General features: G+C 49.5%; 1 pseudogene; it reads right to left on the minus strand.

The window, feature by feature from the left end:
• Positions 1-77: 77 nt before the first annotated feature.
• LOC136516122 (uncharacterized) lies at positions 78-11,339 on the minus strand (annotated as a pseudogene).
• Positions 11,340-11,476: the final 137 nt, after the last annotated feature.

The raw sequence follows: 11,476 nt of genomic DNA on the forward strand, positions 1-11,476 counted from the left end.
TAATAGTATATACATCCAGGTGACCAGGTGATTGCAGTCCATCCACTGGACCGCGATTCGATGATACTATATGGATAAGGATTCAAGACCGTCTGTGTACTGAATCATATCATCATCCACCCCAGTACAAAATGCAAGAAGAGTTGGATTCTTCTGACTTTCAAAAGTCACGCACGCAGCTATCATGATGCAACGCGCTCTGTCATGGTCAGGACTTTCGTTGTGTGGAATTCCATTTGGTTACAGCAGCATGTCTAAGGGCTAAGATGGCTAAGATTTACAAGGCTCTGCCGCAAAGGCTCCTACTAATCGCCGCAGAGTGTCAGCCTACGGTTAGAATATCCTGCCAAGAGGCTTCAACTCTGTTGGCAAATGATCGTAGTTGCCCGAATCAATCTGTGTCTGGAACTTGGGCCGCTTCCCGTACTCGCGCAAAACACCTGGAGCCAAGTGCTCCTTGCTTGGTGTCAGCATGACATAGTTTGGATCAGCTCGTTGGTAACTGCATTTCGTTAATGTTCATGAGCAAATTGTACGCAGAACAACATTTTTTAAATATAGTAGTAGAGAGAATGATTCAGTCACGAGACACAATTGACAGAACCTGGCTTGTCTAAGATCCTCAACACGAAGGCCAAATCCATATGATGTTGTGCCCTTTGAATGATCATTCACAGCTGTAAACAGAAACAGGGAGTCAATGCAGCCAGTGACACCAAAAGTAGAGAGACAAGTCATATTTTGCAGCTCTCCAAAATTATACTTATGTCATGTCCTGTTTGGAGTAGAAAAGCATACAAATTTAATATTGGATGTCATGTGGGGACGCACGTACGCGAGACGCCGTCGCGCGCGTGACGTGCGCCGAGCCACAGAGCGCGCCCAGCACGCGGCTGGGGAAGCCACCGTGAGTGGCTAAGATTAGAAAGAAGAGATTAGTTTTCTTATTTATTCCTTAATTGTAGGCATGGTTAGTTCAGCCTTAGGGCTATTTGAGTCTTGTAACCGGACTGTCAAAGGGAAGGAAGATTATTATCCCTAATCTCTCTCGTTCTCTCATCTAAGCCTGCGGAAGGGGGGCATAACCTCACCGGAGAAGACGACGGACCGCGGCTACAATCTCCGTAGCCGAGGGCCTCCTACCCTAGACACCAAGGCCCTTGACAACCTGGTATCACGGTCACGCCGATCCTCTTCTTCCCGCTCCGCCAACCCATCTGCCGCCGCCGCTTTCCCCACAGCCGCCGCGCCACCAACCAGTCCACCACCATATCCACCATCAGCCAGCTTCATCACATCGCCCATGGCGGAGCCCTCCAACGCCGACATCGCCAAGATGATCGAGAGCCTCACCGGCACGATCGCCTCCCTGCAGTCCGACGTCGCGACGTTGAAGAAGGACAAGGAGAAATCCTCTTCATCGTCTGGCCCGGGCGGTAGTGCTGACGGCCAGCACCACAACGACCGCCCTCCGAGATTTCAGAAGATGGATTTTCCCCGCTATGATGGCACGACCGATCCGCTGATCTTTGTCTACCGCTGTGAATCTTACTTCCATCAGCAGCGCATCATGGAGGAGGAGAAGGTTTGGATGGCCTCGTACAATCTGGAGGACGTCGCCCAATTGTGGTACATCCAACTCCAGGAGGATGAGGGTACCCCCCGGTGGAGCCGCTTCAAGGATCTCCTCCACCTGCGTTTCGGGCCGCCCCTGCACTCCGCGCCGCTCTACGAGCTCGCCGAGTGCTGGCGCACGGGCTCTGTGGAGGAGTACCAGAACCGGTTCCAGGCGCTCCTGCCACGCGCCGGTCCATTTGAGGAAGCCCAGCGCGTCCAGCTCTTCACGGGGGGCCTCCTGCCGCCGCTGAGCCACGCGGTGCGGATTCACAACCCGCAGTCGCTCACGGCCGCCATGAGTCTGGCCCGCCAAGTGGAGTTGATGGAGCTCGACAAGGCGGCCCCGGCTCCTGCCCGGTCAGCGCCCCGCGGCCTGCTTCCAGCACCGCCTCAGCACCCCGCGCTCCCTGCACCACCACCAGCGGCCGCCGCCGCCGCCAAGATGGAGACCAAACCGGTGAAACATCTCTCTCTGGAGGAGCAGGCGGAACGTCGCCACCTTGGGCTGTGCTACAATTGCGACGAACAGTACTCGCGTGGCCATAACCGGGTCTGCCGCCGCATCTTCTACATCGACGGCGTGACGCTCACCGACGCCGAAGACGCCTCATTGGATGGGGACCAGGAGGAGGCCCCGGTCTTCTCTTTGCAGGCGGTCGCCGACGTGCAGCTCTGCGACACCATGCAGGTCCGGGTGACTTTGCGCGCGGTGACCCTCACTGCCCTCCTCGACACCGGCTCCACCCACAACTTCATCGCCGAGGAGGCGGCGCGCCGCACCAACCTGCCCATCCAGTCCAAGCCACGCCTCACCACCACAGTGGCCAATGGCGAGAAGATCCAGTGCCCGGGCGTCCTGTGGCAGCGCCGATCACCATCGATGGGGAGGCGTTCCACGTGGACCTCTTCGTCATGCCGTTGGCAGGATACGATCTCGTCCTGGGAACCCAGTGGATGGTTACCCTGGGGCCAATCACGTGGGACTTCACGGCGCGCACCATGTTGTTTTCACGCCAGGGCAAGGAGGTGTGCTGGTCCGATGTGGCGGCGCGCCCGGAACCGACTATCGCCGCCACAACAGCCTCGGCGGACTTCCTCGACAAACTGCTGGCATCCTTCGAAGGGGTTTTCGCCGAGCCCTCCGGCCTACCACCACAGCGCGCCTGGGACCACTGCATTGTCCTCAAGCCGGGTGCGTTGCCCGTGGCCGTTCGCCCCTATCGTTACCCAGCGGCCCACAAGGACGAATTGGAGCGGCAATGCACCGCCATGATCGCTTAAGGCATCGTCCGTCGCAGCGACTCCGCGTTCTCATCACCGGTCCTCCTCGTCAAGAAGCCGGACGGATCGTGGCGTTTCTGCGTCGACTACCGCGCCCTCAACGCGCTTACGGTCAAGGACGTGTTCCCGATCCCCGTCGTCGACGAGCTGCTTGATGAGCTCCACGGGGCGCGTTTCTTCACCAAACTCGATCTTCGCTCCGGGTACCATCAGGTGCGGATGCGGTCGGCCGACGTCCACAAGACCGCTTTTCGAACCCACGACGGCCTCTACGAGTTCCTCGTCATGCCGTTCGGGCTGTGCAATGCCCCGGCAACGTTCCAGGCGCTGATGAACGACGTACTCCGACCGTTCCTTCGTCGTTTCGTTCTTGTGTTTTTTGATGATATACTAATCTACAGCAAGACTTGGGCGGATCACCTACGCCACATCTGTGCCGTCCTCAGTGAGCTTCAACGGCACTAGCTCTTCCTCAAGCGCGCCAAGTGCGCCTTCGCTAGCGCGTCCGTCGCGTACCTTGGCCACGTCATTTTTGAGGCGGGCGTCGCCATGGACCCGGCCAAGGTGCAACCGGTGCGGGAGTGGCCGACGCCGCGCTCGGCCCGCGCGGTCCGTGGTTTCCTCGGCTTAGCGGGCTACTACCGCAAGTTTGTGCACAACTACGGCACCGTCGCAGCACCCCTCACTGCCCTCCTCAAGAAAGATGGGTTCTCTTGGTCAGGGGAGGCCTCGGCGGCATTCGACGCGCTCAAGGCTGCTGTCACCACCGCCCTAGTACTCGCCATGCCGGATTTCTCCAAGCCCTTCATCGTCGAGTGTGACGTGTCGTCTCACGGCTTCGGGGTGGTGCTGGTCTAGGACAGCCACCCTGTGGCCTTCTTTAGTCGACCGGTGGCGCCCCGCCATCGCGCGCTCATGGTGTACGAGCGAGAGCTGATCGGCCTCGTGCACGCTGTACGGCACTGGCGACCGTACCTGTGGGGGCACCGCTTCGTCGTCAAGACTAATCACTATAGCCTCAAGTACCTGCTCGATCAGAGGCTCGCGACGATCCCTCAACATCACTGGGTAGGGAAGCTTCTCGGTTTCGACTTCGCCGTCGAGTACAAGCCGGGCCAGGCCAATGCCGTGGCGGACGCGCTGTCGCATCGGGACACGCCGGTGGAGGGCACCATCCTGGCGCTCTCGGCCCCACGTTTCGACTTCATTGATAGGCTCCGCCAAGCACAAGCTACTGACCCGGCCCTCGTCGCCATGCATGAAGAGCTCGCTGCGGGCTCCAGAGCTCTGCCGTGGGCGGTGGTGGATGGGCTGATCTAGTACAGTGGGCGGTTGTACATTCCCCCGGCCTCGCCCTTGTTACCAGAGCTCCTGGCGGCAGTCCATGCGGAGGGACACGAAGGCGTCCAGCGCACGCTGCACTAGATGCGGCGGGATTTTCATTTTCCTAACATGAAACAGCTCGTGCAGGATTGGGTGTGGGCATGCCCTATGTGCCAGCGCTACAAGTCGGAGCATCTACATCCGGTCGGCCTCCTTCTACCGCTGCCCGTGCCGCACGGAGTCTGGACTGACATCGCCCTAGACTTTGTTGAGGCACTGCCGCGTGTCCGGGGCAAGTCGGTCATCTTGACGGTGGTGGACAGGTTCAGCAAGTACTACCACTTCATCCCTCTGTCCCACCCGTACTCCGTGGAGTCCGTCGCCCAGGCTTTCTTCGCCGATATTGTCCGCCTCCATGGCGTGCCACAGTCCATCGTGTCGGACCGGGACACGGTCTTCACCTCCAACTTCTGGTGCGAGCTGATGCGGCTAGTTGGCACCAAGTTGCACATGACGACGACCTTTCACCCCCAGTCTGATGGGCAGTCCGAGTCGACCAACCGCGTCATCATCATGTACCTGCGATGTCTCACCGGAGACCGGCCGCGGCAGTGGCTCCAGTGGCTTCCGTGGGCGGAGTACGTCTTCAACACCGCCTACCAAACGTCACTGCAGGACATGCCTTCCGCGTCGTCTACGGCCGTGATCCTCCATCCATCCGGTCATATGAGCCCGGAGACACTAGGGTGGCCGCCGTCGCCAAGACCTTGGAAGAGCGGGATGAATTCCTCGCTGACATCCGCGCCCGACTTCGGCAAGCACAGGCGGTCCAAAAGCGCCACTATGACAAGGCACATCGCCATGTATCGTATCAGGTGGGGGACTGGGCACTTCTACGCCTCCGGCAGCACGCGGCGTCCTCACTGCCACAGACCATCACTGACAAGCTGCGGCCACGCTTCTACGGCCCCTACCGCGTCACCGAGCTCCTCAACGACGTTGCGGTTCGCCTCGCCCTGCCACCCCGAGCTCGTCTGCACGACGTCTTCCACATCGGCCTCCTCAAGAAGTTCCATGGTTCGCCGCCAGATGCTCCACCGGCCCTGCCTGCTGTTCACCATGGTGCGGTGGTTCCTGAGCCCGAACATGCCGTCAAGATGCGCCTCGCCCGCGGGGTGCGCCAGCTGCTGATCCAGTGAAAGGGCGAGTCCCCGGCTTCGGCAACCTGGGAAGACGCCGACGCCTTCACCGCCAAGTACCCAGACTTCCAGCTCGAGGACGAGCTGTCTTCCGAGGAGGGGAGAGATGTCATGTGGGGACACACGTACGCGAGACGCCGTCGCGCGCGTGACGTGCTTCGAGCCACAGAGCGCGCCCAGCACGCGGCTAGGGAAGCCACCGTGAGTGGCTAAGATTAGAAAGAAGAGATTAGTTTCCTTATTTATTCCTTAATTGTAGGCATGGTTAGTTTAGCCTTAGGGCTATTTGAGTCTTGTAACCGGACTGTCAAAGGGAAGGAAGATTATTATCCCTAATCTCTCTCGTTCTCTCATCTAAGCCTGCGGAAGGGGGGCATAACCTCACCGGAGAAGACGACGGACTGCGGCTACAATCTCTGTAGCCGAGGGCCTCCTACCCTAGACACCAAGGCCCTTGACATTGGAGTAAACCATAACCAAATGCCATATAATAATAACCGAGTAAAGTAACATTTCCAGACTACATATAGCCATTAAGTTTGTGCTTCTCACCATGCTTACATTAAAATCATTTTATGGAAGAAACTTCAAATTCTAAGTGCAGAGTGAGAAATAGTACATACTAGAAGGATATCACTCAGTTAGCAATTACCAATTTGTACAGAAAAATAGATCAAAGAGACTGAAAATAACGCTTTTACTGAAGCAGTATTCATGGATCTGGATGTACTGGATCTTGCTTTTAAGAAAAAGATAAAAGAATACAAAAGCTCGATTGCTTGAATACCTGTTACACTAAATGTAAAGGATGGTCTCCACCATGATTTGAATGCCAGAGCTACAGAAGACTTGGAAGGACCAAGCTTTCCCTGATAAGCAAAGAGCAATGTACATCAATTGAAGAAGTGCTGAGACAGTTTAGAGGTGAGGGTGTGCCAATCCATTCCACCTTTTAAAGCACCACATATTTATTTCACCTAAATGGCTTAAAAAATTCCAGAGTGCCATAATTTGTAAAGTGATAAATTACATATATGAAGATTTAGAAAACATTACTGGTCTATATGCTGGGTTCATTTTTAGACGAAACAAACTTTCTTAAATTGTTAAGGTGAGATATGCACATGGTGCAGTGCAAGGTGGAAATGCAACACACATCCTTTCTAAAATAAAGGCCTAACAGATAAATAAATATATTTAACCTTTAGTAGAAAGTTTTTGTTAGCTTGCCAACTTGCAGCCAACTGAAACAAGGAGTTGCCATCCCCATGCACTTTATCTTTATCAACCCTGCACAGTTTGAAAACGTAGTTAGCCAGTTGGGTTGATTTTGAACAAAGCATATTCCTTCACTATAGGCTTACCTGGCAGCCAACTCAAGTCCAAAGTCGATGTAGTTTGTTATGCCAACAACCTGATCATCTTCAAAAGGATTTTTCACCTGATAAACATAAGCCATGCATACTCTCACATAAATTTCAATTCAGAAACCTATATGGCAGAACTCTACTACTGAAATGTATCTAAACCAGAAAAAAGGTAAAACAGATAAGTGTCCTTATTAGGGGGAAAAAATCATCCTACGAGCACAATAAGGAAAATAGTGGAAGTCAATCTATAGTCCCCCTATAGTCTCCTCTAATAAAAAATATATGATGGACCATAAAACACCATTTTGATGACATGTATTGGTTTAAATACAATTAATCAATGACATGGAACAACAACGCAAATGACATGTTCAGCTTCAGTTTAATAGTGGTGGACGTGGACCTCAATTACACAGCAGCAGATACATGTAACCTGAATCTCAACTGTAGTTACAGTGTAATAAGAAAGGACAAGGACTCTTCGCAAATATAAAATGAAAGAACTGCCCTTACCCTTCTTTGAAAAAACCAGGTGCTGATAGAATGATGTGGAAGGGCGGGCCTGGTGCAAGCAGTAGAGTCTTACCGCCTGTGACCGGAAAGTCCCGGGTTCGAGTCACGGTCTCCTCGCATTGTACAGGCGAGGGTAAGGCTTGCCACTGACACCCTTTCCAAAACCCCGCACAGAGCGGGAGCTCTCTGCATTGGGTATGCCCTTTTTGATAGAATGATGTGGTTAGCTGCACATTAAGGGAAAAAAATTCAATTCGAGGTAGCCAGCATTATTTAGATAGAGAAATTCTTTAGCTAGCATCATTGGTAACTGCTTGACTTATGTCAGTGTTGTAATTTCTTATGTTTAGCCCGTAAGTAACTAATAGTTTCTAAAAGAATAGTTGACCATTTGAACCCCACACAAAAGAATAAAAGAAAGCATATCCATCCAGCTCATTATTCATTGCATGTTTCAGTGTGATTATAATTGAGTTCTTTGACACCTATGAATCTACAAAATTTTACAAATGAGATCAAGCAGCAACCTTTAAAGCTCATACATTATTGTGTAAACTATAGACTCAAAGTGCATATAATACGCAAATAAAAAGCAAAATAGTAACATTTTCTTATGCATCGATAATGTTCTTAGATAAATCACGATCATGAGTATATAGCTACTTTGCAAATTACATATCTTAATCCATGCACAAAAAATTCATCACTCCATCAGAGGCAGCAAATAGTTTATAGTCTTGTTAAAAGATCATAGCAGTTGCAAACTAACAAACTATCTGAAGATTTCTTATTGAAAAATATGTACAATTATAAAGCAAACCTGTGTACTTCTGGCAAGTTCCAGGGAGAAAATGAATGAAGGGCTGAGCGGGCTAGTTGAGCCAACACCATAATGATTGCACAATTCCAGTTCTCCAGTTCTGTAAATGGCATAGGATGTTTGCTGCCACCTATTGCAGAACAGACAGGATAGAGAATAAGTGTTAGCAGCAAAAACAGAAGGCTCAAAACATATAAAAATAATAAACATCCACATGTATTATCTGCTAGCAGGGAAGGCAGAAAGCATTCAACAACATATTGGAACTTAGCAACGACGATGACAACAAATCCTTTTATCCCAAGCATGTTAGGGTAACCTATGTAGAGATTAGAAGATCTAATAGAAATAGTAATTGTAGAGAACTTCAAAGCCTGATACATCTTTACAGTAGTGACAACTTTCTTAGGACTAAAAGGCTTTGTTATTTTGGTTGTTGCAGTTCAATGCCAAAAGACATCTACAGCTTACAAACAACAGTACACAAACAACATGCTAGTACCTTCAGTGGTGAATACGACAAAGAAATGCAAAACAATGAATTGATGTTTTAAGAGTCATATATCCATCTAAAGTATAGAACTTTGGACCATTTAGCCTGGTAACACTCACTAAGTGGCTTGTATTGTACTCCTGCAGTTAAGCTCCCTTTTCTCCCAACCAACCATGCACCAAAGGGTACCTCACGGGATACTGCAAAGAAAAGAATGAGCATGGCATGTTAGACCTGAACATAACCACATAAGAATATTATTAAGGAACAATCCAATACATTAACAGTGTGTTTGGTTTGAGGAATCAACTTATCCTAGATGGAGTGATGCATCGTGAGCCAATTCCTCAAATTTAGTGGAATGACCCCATTCCTTATATTAGTACTAATTATTAGCTTGTGAGGAATGGGTTGGTCATGGATCATATTCGACAAACCAAACAAAAAACTAGAGAGTGAGATGATGGACCACATCATTCCACCAACCAAACACCCCATAAATAGATTCAAAACTATGGAGGTGCATCTACTTGTTATATCATCCTTAATCAAAATTCAATAAACAACAACAAAGGCACTTAATCCTGAGCAAGTTGGGGTAGCAAGCCACCAACAAAAAGATAGAAAAGAAAAGAGGTGTTTTAGCAGTAGATAGATGTATACAAGGAATTGGCACAAAGGATGCCCCAACAGATAAATTCTCTGAACCATATCTTACACCCACGACCCCATAATCTTCTGAACACACCCTGCAAAAAAGACAAACATAGCTCCCTCATTGTGATCATTTCTAATTATATTAACAGAATAAAATATAGTTAACACTGGACCAGAAAAAAAATCTTCAACAACCAACATTAAAGCTTCTGGAAAACTATCTAACAACACTTGCATTATTTGGAAACAGAAACAAGATATATGGCCTACCTGTTCCCCATTAGCAAAGGTAGTGTTCCAAAGGCACCAGTACGATACTTAGGATCATACGCACATGACCTTAGCTGCAACAAGCTGCAAAAGAAGGAGATTGGCAAATTGTTATTCACGTGTTTTTCATACATAAAAATGCTGACAAACATTATTATAGTCCATCGAGCAAGAAAGTGCTTACGGATTTGAAGTTGACACAAGAAGGTCCACAAAGGTATGGGGGTCATCCAGTTCTCTAAAAAAAGTGAAGTGTTTTTGTTAGTATAACAAAGGTTGGACTATATGAAGAGTTTAGAAGCTATGAATATCCACCTCTGCCAGCGAAATAGAGCATCCCCTTTTACTTCTGTTCCACTATTTTTATCAGCAGCAGCAAACACCTAGTGACATTAAGGTAGGAAAAAGCTTTTCATGAAGTAATAAAATATTTACATATGGATGAATTGGAAGGAAATCTCTTAAGATTCCAATTGCAGCAGCTATAACCATTCTACAAAACTGCTAGCAAATAAGTGGCTTTATGGACATGCGATTGCACTAAAGGCACCATTTCAAAATCTGGCACAAGGTTGTCTGTAATATCAACAAATATATATGTGAAGACCTCAGTTTGTGGCACTATGCAACATCCAGGCAAGACTATGCTATCATAATTGAAACACAAGCACAGGGAACATCAACAGAGTGTCCTTTCCAGAATAGATGCCAATAGGTCACTAGATGTTCTAATAACAAGGCCATGTCGATGACAACTAGAGATATGAAATGATGATTCTTTGAAAGAAAGATAAATGAAAAGGAAAGAAAACGATAGCAGCATGAACAAATAAAAAACGCTAATAATGGTGCTCAGTTGGTGATCCACTTAACACCAATTATATCCTGAATAGACAGGTACCATGATATTGAAAGGGTAAAGACACAGAAGACGGTAGCAGAAATGACAGATAATGTTTGACAGGATACAGTAGCGATCAAATCAACGTGAGGATCTTCCAGCGGCTTCAACATGATCCTTGAGGTCATATTCCCAGCTTGATCGAAGTAGTCCTCAAACAGATTGTGCAGCGAGAGCTTCCCAAACATTAGTTCATATGCTGGCACCGCCATCCTGCATGTTCAAGACTAGCACTGCTTTAAGTAAAGCACAATGAAGGGCCAAGGCTGACATAAGCACAACCCCAAGTGCAATGTGGCAATGTCTCATCCTTCCAGGAAGACTAAAACTAACCTTAATTGTAAAGGTGCGCAGGAAAATGCATCTGCTAGAGATGTGCGTGATCCAAGGATAAAAGCAAGCTACCAAAATTGAGACGCACAAGTGCACAACCTTACAACTAACTGATGTTAACGATCTGACGCATTTCACTAGTCCACAGTTCTATTTCACGCTATGCGAGCAATCAAGCATGATTGCTTGGAAGCATGATTAATCACGACCATTCAACCGTTTAAGTGGAGTAGTTATGCAGAGTGTAGGTCTACGGCTGAATCACCAGCCGAGATTTGTGCAGAGTGAGGCTACCAACCAATTGGCTTCCCTGCCTTAACACAAAGCAGAGGGTTCAGAACGGAGGGGAGAGAGGAAGCGATGAACCTGGTGCGGGCGGTGATGGGAGGGTAATCGAAGAGCGGCGGCACCAACACCATCGGCGGTGGTGGCTCCGCCTTGCTGAAGAATATCCCCATCTTGCCCTCGGCTCACCGATCTATAGTAGTTCTATGGCGCCTCCTCCTCCCTTGAACTCCACAGCGGCCGCCTCTTTTGCGGCGGCGGCGAAACACCAATGCAATTGTTCTGGTTCCGGGTTGGCGGCGCCGCGGTGGGGGCTTAAAAGATTGTGCAATGGTAATACAGGCTAGTTCAAGGGGCTCGGCTGTAAAACTGTTGTGAACTGCCGCTATTGTGCAGATCCCCACCGCTAAGTCC

Source organism: Miscanthus floridulus, chromosome 17, assembly GCF_019320115.1.
Source record: "Miscanthus floridulus cultivar M001 chromosome 17, ASM1932011v1, whole genome shotgun sequence".
In the NCBI taxonomy this organism is placed as follows: Eukaryota; Viridiplantae; Streptophyta; class Magnoliopsida; order Poales; family Poaceae; genus Miscanthus; species Miscanthus floridulus.